Source organism: Chrysochloris asiatica, unplaced genomic scaffold, assembly GCF_000296735.1.
Source record: "Chrysochloris asiatica unplaced genomic scaffold, ChrAsi1.0 scaffold00170, whole genome shotgun sequence".
Classification (NCBI taxonomy): Eukaryota; Metazoa; Chordata; class Mammalia; order Afrosoricida; family Chrysochloridae; genus Chrysochloris; species Chrysochloris asiatica.
This window is the reverse complement of record NW_006408688.1, coordinates 1,744,834-1,756,008: the sequence shown is the minus strand read 5'-3', so window position 1 is coordinate 1,756,008 and position 11,175 is coordinate 1,744,834. Positions and strand designations below refer to the sequence as shown.

General features: G+C 37.6%; 1 pseudogene; it reads right to left on the bottom strand.

Annotated features, from left to right (window-relative positions):
* Nucleotides 1-10,416: 10,416 nt before the first annotated feature.
* On the bottom strand, nt 10,417-10,971 carry LOC102836007 (annotated as a pseudogene).
* Nucleotides 10,972-11,175: the final 204 nt, after the last annotated feature.

Here is an 11,175-nt window from a genome sequence, read left to right as displayed (position 1 = left end):
CGTTCTGTTGTGCATAAGGTAGCTATGGGTCAGTACTGACTTGATGGCACCTAACAAGAACAGCAACTCCTAAGACTGTTTAAAACTTATAAATCAAACCCACTGTCATTAAGTTGATTCCAACTCATAGTAAGCCTGTATAGGATTTCTAGGCTATACATCTTTATGAGAGCAGAAGGCTTCATTTTTCTACCAACAAGCAACTGGTAGATTTGAACTGCTGACTTTGTAGTTAGCAGTCCAGTGCTTATCCTAGAGCATATCCAGGGCTCCAAAGTTGCTTAAGTAGAAATAATAGTGAAATTAAGGGAAAAATATGACCTTCTCAAAGCTGCAAATATGAGATTTTAATTCTGCACTTTGAATACCTCAAAGTAATCATTGAGAAACAATAAGATACCCTTGTGACAAGCTTTTTTGTTTTTCCTAAAACAAATATTTAGATTCTAAAAATATGTAAGCATAGAATGAAAGAACATGAATAAAATTCCAAGCAATATAGTTTGTAGCTGTTGAAACATACTTAGGAGTCAAGAGTATTTTTCTCTTGCTATACCATTGACGGCAAGATTTCCAACACACTGTATAGATTAGAGTGTGTGAATACCTAGCTATTATTGAGTTATTTTTAGGAATTAAGTATGCAAGAAATGCTGCAGCTTATATTTAGATTCCTTGGGGATGCGCTAGTGTTTGATAACCTAATTGAGTTGACTGAGTCCTGTTTTAAGAGGGCAGACAAATCACATTCACAAGCAGATCTTTAACCCAATCTTTACTCAGATGATTTCCTCTTTTTTTTAGCATAGAAGTGTGCTGACTTTTTTTGTTGTTTTTAACCCAGAAGTGTATACACAGACACATCACACTGAAAATAAAAAAGGAAGGATGTGAGGAATTAGCTTTCTTCATGATAAGTTATGCTGCTTTGCTTCCATTCTACTTTGAATTTATATTTTTAGACTTTTCCAAGACCATTGTGAACAGAAAAAGGCATGTATTTTCCCTATATGGGTCAAGTAAGCAACTGAAAAGTCAAAATACAAGGTACAAAAAAGACACCCTAGTCATCAAAATGAAATTTAGGTGAAGACTATCAATCTTAACTTGGATCACTCTCTTATTCAGTCATTTAACAAATAGACATTTGTCATTTGGTACATGCCAGGCATTAAGGAGCTCTGGTAGCATAGTGGTTACAAATCGGGTTGCTAACCTCACAGTCAGCAGTTCGAAACTACCAGCTGTTCTGTGGGAGAAAGATGAGGCTTTCTGCTCCCATAAAGATTTATAGCCTTGGAAACCCTGTACAGTGTTGCTATGAGTCGGAACAAACTCCATAACTCATAACAACGACCATAACATACGCTAGGCATTAACCATATGGGAATACAGTAATGCCCATACAAAATCCCTAAAGACTAATGAAAAAGGCAGGCACATAACTGCGCATGTGTATGCAAACACATATACACTCTAAATTCAGGCAAGCCTAATTGCTTTGAAGACAAACAAACCAAGGTAAATGGATGCTAGTTATAGCGTTGGGGTGGCAGTATCAGTTTCAGAGAAGGTGTCAATGTAACACTTTTATGAAAAGATGGAGTTCGAAGAGAATCTGCACAAAGTGACGGAGAAGCTGTGCAAAGACTGCAGAAAATAACCTTCTAGGAAAAGCGATCAGTCAGTAGAGACTATAAGGTTTCGGACTGTCCGAGAATTGCAAAAACAGAGAAGTGAGTTAGCAAGAGTACAGGAAGCCAGAGAAAGAACAGATAATAAAATATACAGATGTATCACAGCTAGCATAAGATTTTGTAAGCTATTGAAGGGGACTTAGGTACTATTAGTGCAATGAAAAACTACTGAGCATGATATGCTCATCTCTGTTAGTACCTTGTGGCTACTATAGAGCATGAAACCTGAAGGCTTTTTGACTATGAACAATTCCAGTCAGGCAGAGCTTAAATCCATCTTGTGGCTAGCTTTAAGTGTTCTGATGCCAATTTTTCTTGAGTACCTCATGCACCACTGACAACCTAACTGCCAGAGTTGTAGGCAGAGTATATTCAAAAGTGGGCTTGGAGCCCCTTGCCCCAGCCAATCCTGGCAAGAACATTACTGTGATGTCATATACCAAGAGCTCACAGATCCCCTGTAAGCTTGCATATCTGCAATAACCACCTCCCTGTTTTCCTTAGGCTTTGAATGCAAATACGATGCATTGCTGCTCTCAGGTGTGGTTGTGAGCGGAAATACCTTTGATCTCTTTGTCCTATAAATGGTCACTGTATGGAGCTAGAACTTTGGAAACTCATCATGACACCTATGATTTCCTTCACCCAGATCTGTGTCTGCCTTTGTCTTGTATTTACTCCTGTTTTAAGACCAAGTAAAGACTCTGGAGCTCTGGTAGCATAGTGGTTACGAATGGGGCTGCGAACCTCTGGGTCAGCAGTTCGAAACTACCAGTTGTTCCATGGGAGAAAGATGAGGCTTTTCTGCTCCCGTAAAGATTTACAGCCTCCGAAATCCTGTACAGGGTCATTATGAGTCAGAACTGACTCCATGGCACATAACCACCACCAAAGACTCTGGAATATTTATGTATTTTTGAATATGGGATCTCTTTTCTCCCCTGTGACAGGCAACATTTACACTTTGAATTTTCCAAATTGAACTCATTATCTTCTCCATCTCTTCCCCTGAAAGTTTTTATACTTCCTAATTTCTTTGTCATTGAAAAACCAAGAATTTGCCATTCATGCACATATGTAATATTATGTTGTTGTAGCTGTTAACTTGCTTCTGTCTCATAGAAAACCTGAGTAGGTAGGATTTCTTTATAGGGGCTGGTGTGTTTGAGCCACTGATCTGTGGTTAGGAGTCCATTACTTATCCTACAGTACCATGCCTGGACTCTACTAAATCATTTTTCTAACTAATGTTTCCTTTGTTTTGCAGAAAACTGAGGACCTGAATTCTAGTCCTTGCTCTGTAATCTACTTACTATGCACTTTTAGCATGTTACCTAATATCTCTAGTGTTCTGGTCCTTATCTTTCAGATAAAATAATAAAACAGTTGTCCAGATTATTGCATCTCAGGTGCTTATTATCTATCAAGGTCCCTGGGTGGTGCAAACAGTTTTCCATTGACTACTTATTGAAGGTTGGTGGTCTGAATCAACCCAGAAGTGTGATGAAAGACTTGGTGATCAATCCATTAAATTTACAGCCAAGAACGCTTTATTTTGTTGTTAGGTGCCATTGATCGGTACTGACTCATAGCAACCTTATGCACAGCAGAATGAAACACTGCCCGATCCTGGGCCAACATCACTACTGTTGCCACACTTGACTCCATCAATGCTGCCACTTGGCCAATCCATCTCATTGGGGGTCTTCCTTTTTTTCTCTGACCCTCCACTTTACCAAACAAGATATCCACCTCCAGTGACTGGTCCCTCCTGACAATATGTCTGAAGTATGAGAGATAAAGTTTGGCCATCTTGGCCTCTGAGGAGCACTCTGGCTGCACTTTTTCCAAAACAGATCTATTGGTTCTTTTGGCAGCCCATGGCACTTTCAATATTCTCCAACACCATAACTCAAAAGCATCAATTCTTCTACGGTCTTTCTGATTCATTGTCCAGCTTTTGCATGCATATGAGGTTATTGAAAATACCATGGCTTGGGCACATTAGTCCTCAAGCTGACATGTTTTCTCTTCAACACTTTAAAAAGGTCCTGTGAAGCAGATTTGCCTAATGCAATACATCATTTTGATTTCTTGAATGCTACTTCTGTGAGTGTTGATAGTTGATCCAAGAAGAAAGAAGTCCTTGACAACTTCAAACTTTTGTCTGTTGTTGTTTAGTGGTACAGTGGTGAGAATTTTTGTTTTCTTTACATTGAGATGTAATCCATACCGAAGGCTGTGCTCTTTGATCTTCATCAGTAAATGTTTTAATGTTTCACTTTCAGCATGCAAGGTTGTATCATCTGCATATCACAAGTTGTTAATGAGTCTTCCTCCAATCCTGATGCCACGTTTTTCTTCATAGCTTCTCGGATTATTTGTTCAGCACACAGGTTGAATAAGCATGGTGAAAGAATACAACCTTGTCGCACACCTTTCTTAATTTTAAAACATTCAGTATTCCCATGTTCTGTTTGAACAACTGCCTCTTGGTCCAGGTACAGATTCCTCAATAGCACAATTAAGTGTTCTGTAATACTCATACTTCTCAATGTTGTCCATAGCTTGTCATGATACACACAATCAAAAACCTTTGCGTAGTCAATAAAGCACAGGTCAACATCTTCATAGAGCAGTTCTAATTTGTATCACAAGGGTATGCCAATAGTCAGAATCTACTTGACTGCAATGGATTGGTTTGGGTTTTGTTATATATCAGATTACTCTAAACAATGGGTTAACAAATTTACAAACTGATAAACATAGAAAGCAAAGTAACTTATTCTAAATTGTTATTGTTGCTATTAAGTGCCATCAAGTCTTTTCCAACTCATAGCAATGTTGTAAAGAGTTTCCAGCGCTGTAATGCATTGCAGAAGCAGAAAGCCTCAACATTCATCATGGAGAGCCTGGTGGCTCACAGCATGGACCCTTTGGCTCACATTCTAATGCTTATACTCCAGTCACCTCGTACACCTAAATTAGGTATAGACTAGAACATGGGTTAGCCTTTTAATGCAACTTTCTCATTGCAGAGGCAAGAGATTTAACCACTATAATATCCTTCCTTTTAAATCAAGTTGTGTATGAGAGTGTGCTTTAAATAAAAATCAAAGTCTTAACTCTTTATAGGTTTTATTTCAGCTTTTTCACCATAATAAATAAATCCATTTATTATGATTTATACTTTGTCCTGGGATAAAGATATGGAACCTCCAATCTTGTCCCACAGTTTGAAATTTAGTTGTTGAGTTTAAGCCAATTACTGTTTCCACTATGTCAATCCATCCCATTGATGGGTCTTCTTTCAGTTGGAGTCAAGGTGAGGTGCTGCAGGTTAGTGTGTTGCACTGCAAAGTTAGTTTCAACCACAAGGTCAGCTGTTCAAGCTCACCACTCATTCCTCTGAATCCCATACAAAGTCATTATGAGTCAGAACTAACTCCACAGCACTTAATAGCAACATTTTACTAAGAATAATGTACTCCTCCAGAAACTGGTCCTCCTGATAACATGTCTGAAGTAGGGGAGAAATCTCTCCATCCTGGCTTCTAAGCTTTCTGGATACACTTCTTTCAACACATATTTGTTCTTCTGGCAGTCTGTGGTACTTTTGACATTCTTCCCCAACACCATAATTCAAATACATTGATTCTTTACAGTCTTCCTTATTCATTGTCCAATATGCATATGAAGTAATTGAAAATACCATGGCTTGAGTCAGGTGCACTCAAATATCCTCAAACAGATATTTTTGTTCGTTAACACTTTAAAGCAGTCTTGTGCAGCATATTTTCCTAATGCAATATGTCATTTGATCATGGGGTGTTGATTGTGGATCCAAGCAAAATGAAGTCTTTGACAAGTTCAATCTTTTCTCCATTTATCATGATGTTATTTATTGGTCCAGTGGTGAGAATTTTTGTTTGCTTTATATACAGGTGCAACCCATACTGAAGGTTGTGGCCTTTGGTCTTCACTGGTAAATATTTTAAGTCCTTTTCACTTTCTGGAGGAAAGTTATATCATCTGCATACAGTTAATGAGTCTTCCTCAAATCCTGATGGCATGTTCTTCTTCTATAATCCAGCATACATTTTAAGTAAGTACAATGAAAGTATATACCATAGTGCACACCTTATCTGATTTTAAAACATCCCGTAACCCTTTGTTCTGTCCAAATGCCTCTTGGTCTGTGTACAAGAGCAAGTTATCAGCACAGTGAAATGTTCTTGAATACCCATTCTTTACAATGTCATCCACAATTTTTCATGATCTTCATACTTTAAAACCTTTGCATAGTCAATAAAGCACAAGAAACATCTTTATGGTATATTCTGCTTTCTAGCATCAGCATTGATATCCTCATCCTACATCCTCTTCTGAATCTAGCTTGAGTTTCTGGTAGTTCCCTGTAGATGTACGATTGTAATGTTTTTTAAATGATCTTCACCAAGTTTTACTTGCATGTGATAGTAGTGATTTTTTTTTTTTTTTTTTTTAGAATTTCCACAGTTAGTTGGGTCACCATTCTTTGGAATGGACACAAATATGGATCCCTTCCAATCAGTTTGCCAATATCTGTCTTCCAAATTTCTTAACATAGATGAGTGAGTGTCTCCATTGCTGCATCAGTTTGCTGAAATATTCCAATTTAAATTCTGTCAATTCCTGGAGCCTTGTGTATTTGCCAAAGCCTTCAGGGCAGCTTGGACTTCTTCTGTCAGTACTATTTGTTCTTAATCATAACCTACATCTTGAAATGGTTAAACTTAAACCAGTTCTATTTGGTAGATTGACGGTGTAGTCTTTCAGTCTTCCTTAGATGCATTCTGCTTCATTCAATATTTTGCCCATAGAATATTTCGATATTCCAAGTTGAGTCTTGAATTTTTTAAGCTTGAAAAATGCTGAGCATGTTCTTACCTTTTTGTTTTATAACTCCACATCTTTGCAAATTACTTATAGTAGTTGGCTTTGTCTTATTGAACTGACCTTTAAAATTCTTTGTTCAACTCATTTATTTCCTAATTTCTTCCATTTTCTTTTGCTTCTCTACTCACAACAGCAAATTTCAGAGTCCGTTTTCATATCCATTTTGGTCTTTTCTTTCTTTCCTGTATTTTTAATGGCCTTTTGCTTCCTTCATGTATGATGTTCTTGATGTCTTACCCAAACACTTCTGATCTTGTCTTAATGTCTGATGCATTGAATCTGTTCTTTCATGGTCTCTAAATTCAGGTAGGAAATAGTCAAGGTCATATTTTGACTCTCGTGATTTTTTTTTTTTTTTAATTTACTTAATCTTCAGCCTGAATTTGTCCATTAGCAATTTATAGTCTGTTCCACAGTATACTTCTGGCCTTGTTTTGGCTGATTATATGACTTTTCCATCTCTCTTCCCATTTGTTGTTAAATGCTGTCTAGTCTGTTCTTACTCATAGCCTCCCTGTATAGGGAGGGTTTCCTGATAGTGGGTTTGAACTGTCATCTTGAGCTTCAAACCAACCTTGCGATCCAGTACTTATCCTACAGCACCACACCAGGCCACCACTCTTCCTATAGATGTACTCAGTCTGATTCCTTTGTATTACATCTAGTGAGATCCTTGTGTATAGTCATCTTTTATGTTGTTTAAAAAGGTATTTGCAATGAAGAAGTCATTGATCTTGCAAAATTATATCATGTGGTCACCAGCATCATTTCTATAACTAAGGCCATATTTTCCAGCAACTGATCCTTCCTCTTTGTTTCCAACCTTTGCATTCCAATAGCCAGTAATTATCAATGCTTTTTGATTGCATGTTTCACCAATTTCAGACTGAGTAAGTTGGTATAACTCTTTAATTTCATCATCACTTGCTTTAGTGGTTGGTGTGTAAATTTGAATAATAGTGGCATTAACTGGTCTTCTATCACAAACAGTGTCATACTTCAAGACAGATCTTAATATGTTCTTTTTGATGATGAATGTGATGTCATTTTTCCTCAATTTGTCTTTCGTGGAATAGTAAATCATTTGATTGTCAGATTCAAAATGGCCAATGCCAGTCCATTTCAATTCACTAATGCCTAGGATATATATTGATGTTTATACTTGCCATTTAATTTTTGACAGTTTACAATTTTCCTAGATTCATACTTCATACCAACTATGCTTTGTTTATTAGTAGAGATTTTCACCTTTTTCCTCCTCATTTTGAGTTGTGTCACACCAGCAAATGCAGGTCCCAATTGCTCCATTTCATTTTTGTCCTTGTGGTCAACTCAACTTTGAGGAGATAGTTCTTCCCTAGTTGTATTTTGACTGCCTACCAACCTGAGAGATTCATATTCTGGCACTATATCTAACAATATTTCAGTGCTATTCATAAGTTTTCAGTGACTAAATAGGCAGAAGTAGTCCATGTCTCCTTCTTCTTAGTCTGTCTTATCCTGGAAGCTCCACTGACGCCTGTCTACTATGGGTGACCCTGCTGATATGTAACATTCTGGTGACATCGTTTTCAGCATTTCAGCAACGTGCAAACTACCACAGTATAACAAACTGACAGACAACTGTTAATTCACAAATATTTTCAGTATTTTGAAAAAGGTCCCCTTGTCTCAGGAACATTAAGATTGGAAGGAACCTCGGAAACCAACAGTTTCAGGCCAACTAGTGCCAAATTGTTAGGATCATATCATGCATCCTCAATATTTGTATTCTACTCATTTTCCTCTTCATTCTGCTTTGTTTTCCAAACCTCCTCCACACCTATGCTGTTTGGTGGTCTATAACATGGATCTAGTAGTGTCCTACACCTAATTGCATTTTAAACTACTGTTGGCCATATTTATTTGCCCTTTTAAGTTTTTTCCTTAACTTTCTTAACTCTTTTCACATCACTTAATCTTCCATTTATTATTCATATAACATGCAGAGAATGTGAGCTATCTCTACTAGCCCACCTAACATTATACACTGTTACTTTCTTTCCCTTTATTTTGATTTTTTTTTTTTTTCTTACTACCTATCTCTGCCCAACCTGCTCTGTTATTTTTTATTGTCTATCTGTACCTGGACTGACAGGCAGTTGTTTGAATAGAACATGGGTACACTGAATGGTTTAAAATTACGAAAGTTGTGCAACAAGGCTGTATTCTTTCACCATACTTATGAAACCTGTATGCTGAGCAAATAATTCAAGAAGCTGGGTTCTATGAAGAAAAATGTGGCATCAGGATTGGAGGAAGACTCATTAACAACCTGTGATATGCAGATGATACAACTTTGCTTGCTGAAAGTGAAGAGGACTTGGAACATTTACTGATGAAGATCAAAGAGCACAGCCTTCAGTATGGATTACATCTCAATGTCAAGAAAGCAAAAATCCTCACCACTGGACCAATAAACAACATTCTTATCAATGGAGAAAAGATTGAAGTTATCAAGAACATCATTCTTGTTAGATCAACGATCAAACCTCACGGAGACAGAAGTCAAGAAATCAAATGACATATTGCATTAGGTAAATTTTTTGCACAGACCTTTTTAAAGTGTTGAAGAGCAAAGATGTCAGCTTGAGAACTAAGGTGCGCCTGACCCAAGACTTGGTATTTTCAATAAGGTCATATGCATGTGAAAGTTGGACAGTGAATAAAGAAGACATAGAAGAATTGATGCTTTTGAGTTATGGTGTTGGAGGATATTATTGAAAGTGCCATGGGCTGCCAAAAGAACCAATAGATCCACTTTGGAAGAAGTGCAGCCGGAGTGCTCCTAGGAGGCCAAGAGAAACTTCGTCTCTCATACTTCGGACATATTGTCAGGAGGGACCAGTCACTGGAGAAGGATATCATGTAAGGTGTAGGGTCAGAGAAAAAAAAGAAGACGTCCCAACGATATGGATTTGCCAAGTGGCAGCATCGATGGACTCAATCATGGCAACAGAAGTGAAGTTGGCCCAGGATAGGGCAGTGTTTCATTCTGTTGTGCATAGGGTCGCTATGAGTAGGTACCGACTTGATGGCACCTAACAACAACAAACAACAATCCTCCCTAAAGAAAGTGAGCAGGGTTCTTTGATGGGTTTTTTCCTGCTGGATCAGAGTAATGGGTTCCCCTGCCTGTCACAAATGGTTTTTTTTCCTGCCTGTCACAAATGGGTTCTCCAAATGTATTTATTGGAGGAACTTTTGTTTTTTACATTTCTAACCTAGATCTTCTAATATGATCTCTATACATTTCTTTTTCATACTATATATTCTTCTTTCTTTATGTTGCCATATTTTATAATAAAGTCAATGTTGGGTTAATTTGTTTTTGCTTTCATATCTTGGAATGTGGGAAAATTCATAAACAAAAAATTAAATCCAAAACACAGTAGTTATTATCCACTTTTTTCCATGACCTGTTCTACTTTCTCTTCCTCTTGAACCTCAAGCTAGAGTATACTGACTATTACTATTTTACCCATTCAGCAACCTGAAGGAAGTATGGATGTATCTAATGCCACAAGTAATCACATTTAATTTCATATTATTTTTCCTTTGTTAAAGTTCTACTTAAGAGTCAAGTTTTGCTTATTGAGTTGGCAGCATACACTACTACTTAAAAGTACCTTATTCATTTTGTCCCTGCACTGGCCACATCAGTAAAAAGTTATTTCCGAAAGATATGGATCCTTTATGTTTTTTTCTTAAACTTTGATTTGCATTTTATTTTAAGATTAATTTACTCCCGAGTCATAAGATTTTGTTTCTTCGGTTTCCTCTGGGATATCTTTTTATTCTGTGCAACCTCTTCTTCTAGTTTAGGGACAATTTACTCCTGTTTGGTGAGGGTCATCCCAATGTGGCAGAGAGAACTTATGTAAGGGTTTATTCAACCATGAGGTCTGTACGTTTGGTGGTGCATCTTGGGAGCTTTCTTGACCTGGATGTACTCAATGATCAGAGAATCCACATCTAAACCCTTAAGCTCAGCGTTACTCTCTGCATTTTTGAACATGTGCAGCAAAAATTCTGCACTCCTTTTGGGCCATCGACCCTGCATGCAACCTCACTGTTTGGCCTGGGCACACCTACCAATGCCGCCATTGTAACAATGGAATGGTACACATTGCTTCTGCAAAGTGACATCTTTAAGATACTTGGTGGCTTTTTGGATATGCATACTCTTGATGGCCTTGACAGTCTCATGGATGTTCTTAAAATGAATCCAGAGATTTGAAACTCTTGATTTGCATGATTTTATGGGTTTTTCTGGGCCAAGTGAGTAGAGAACCATTTTGTGAGATTACCCTGGCCACTTACAGAAGAACTTTGTGTGCCATAGAGTCGGTTCCAACTCATAGTGACCCTGAATAGGGTTTCCGAGGCTGTAAATCTTTACAGGAGCAGAAAGCCTCTAGATCCTTTTAATTTGATGTGAATATACATCTCGTTTTGGCAATTTGCTGCTATTGGTCTTTAGTTGTAAAGATAGATTTAG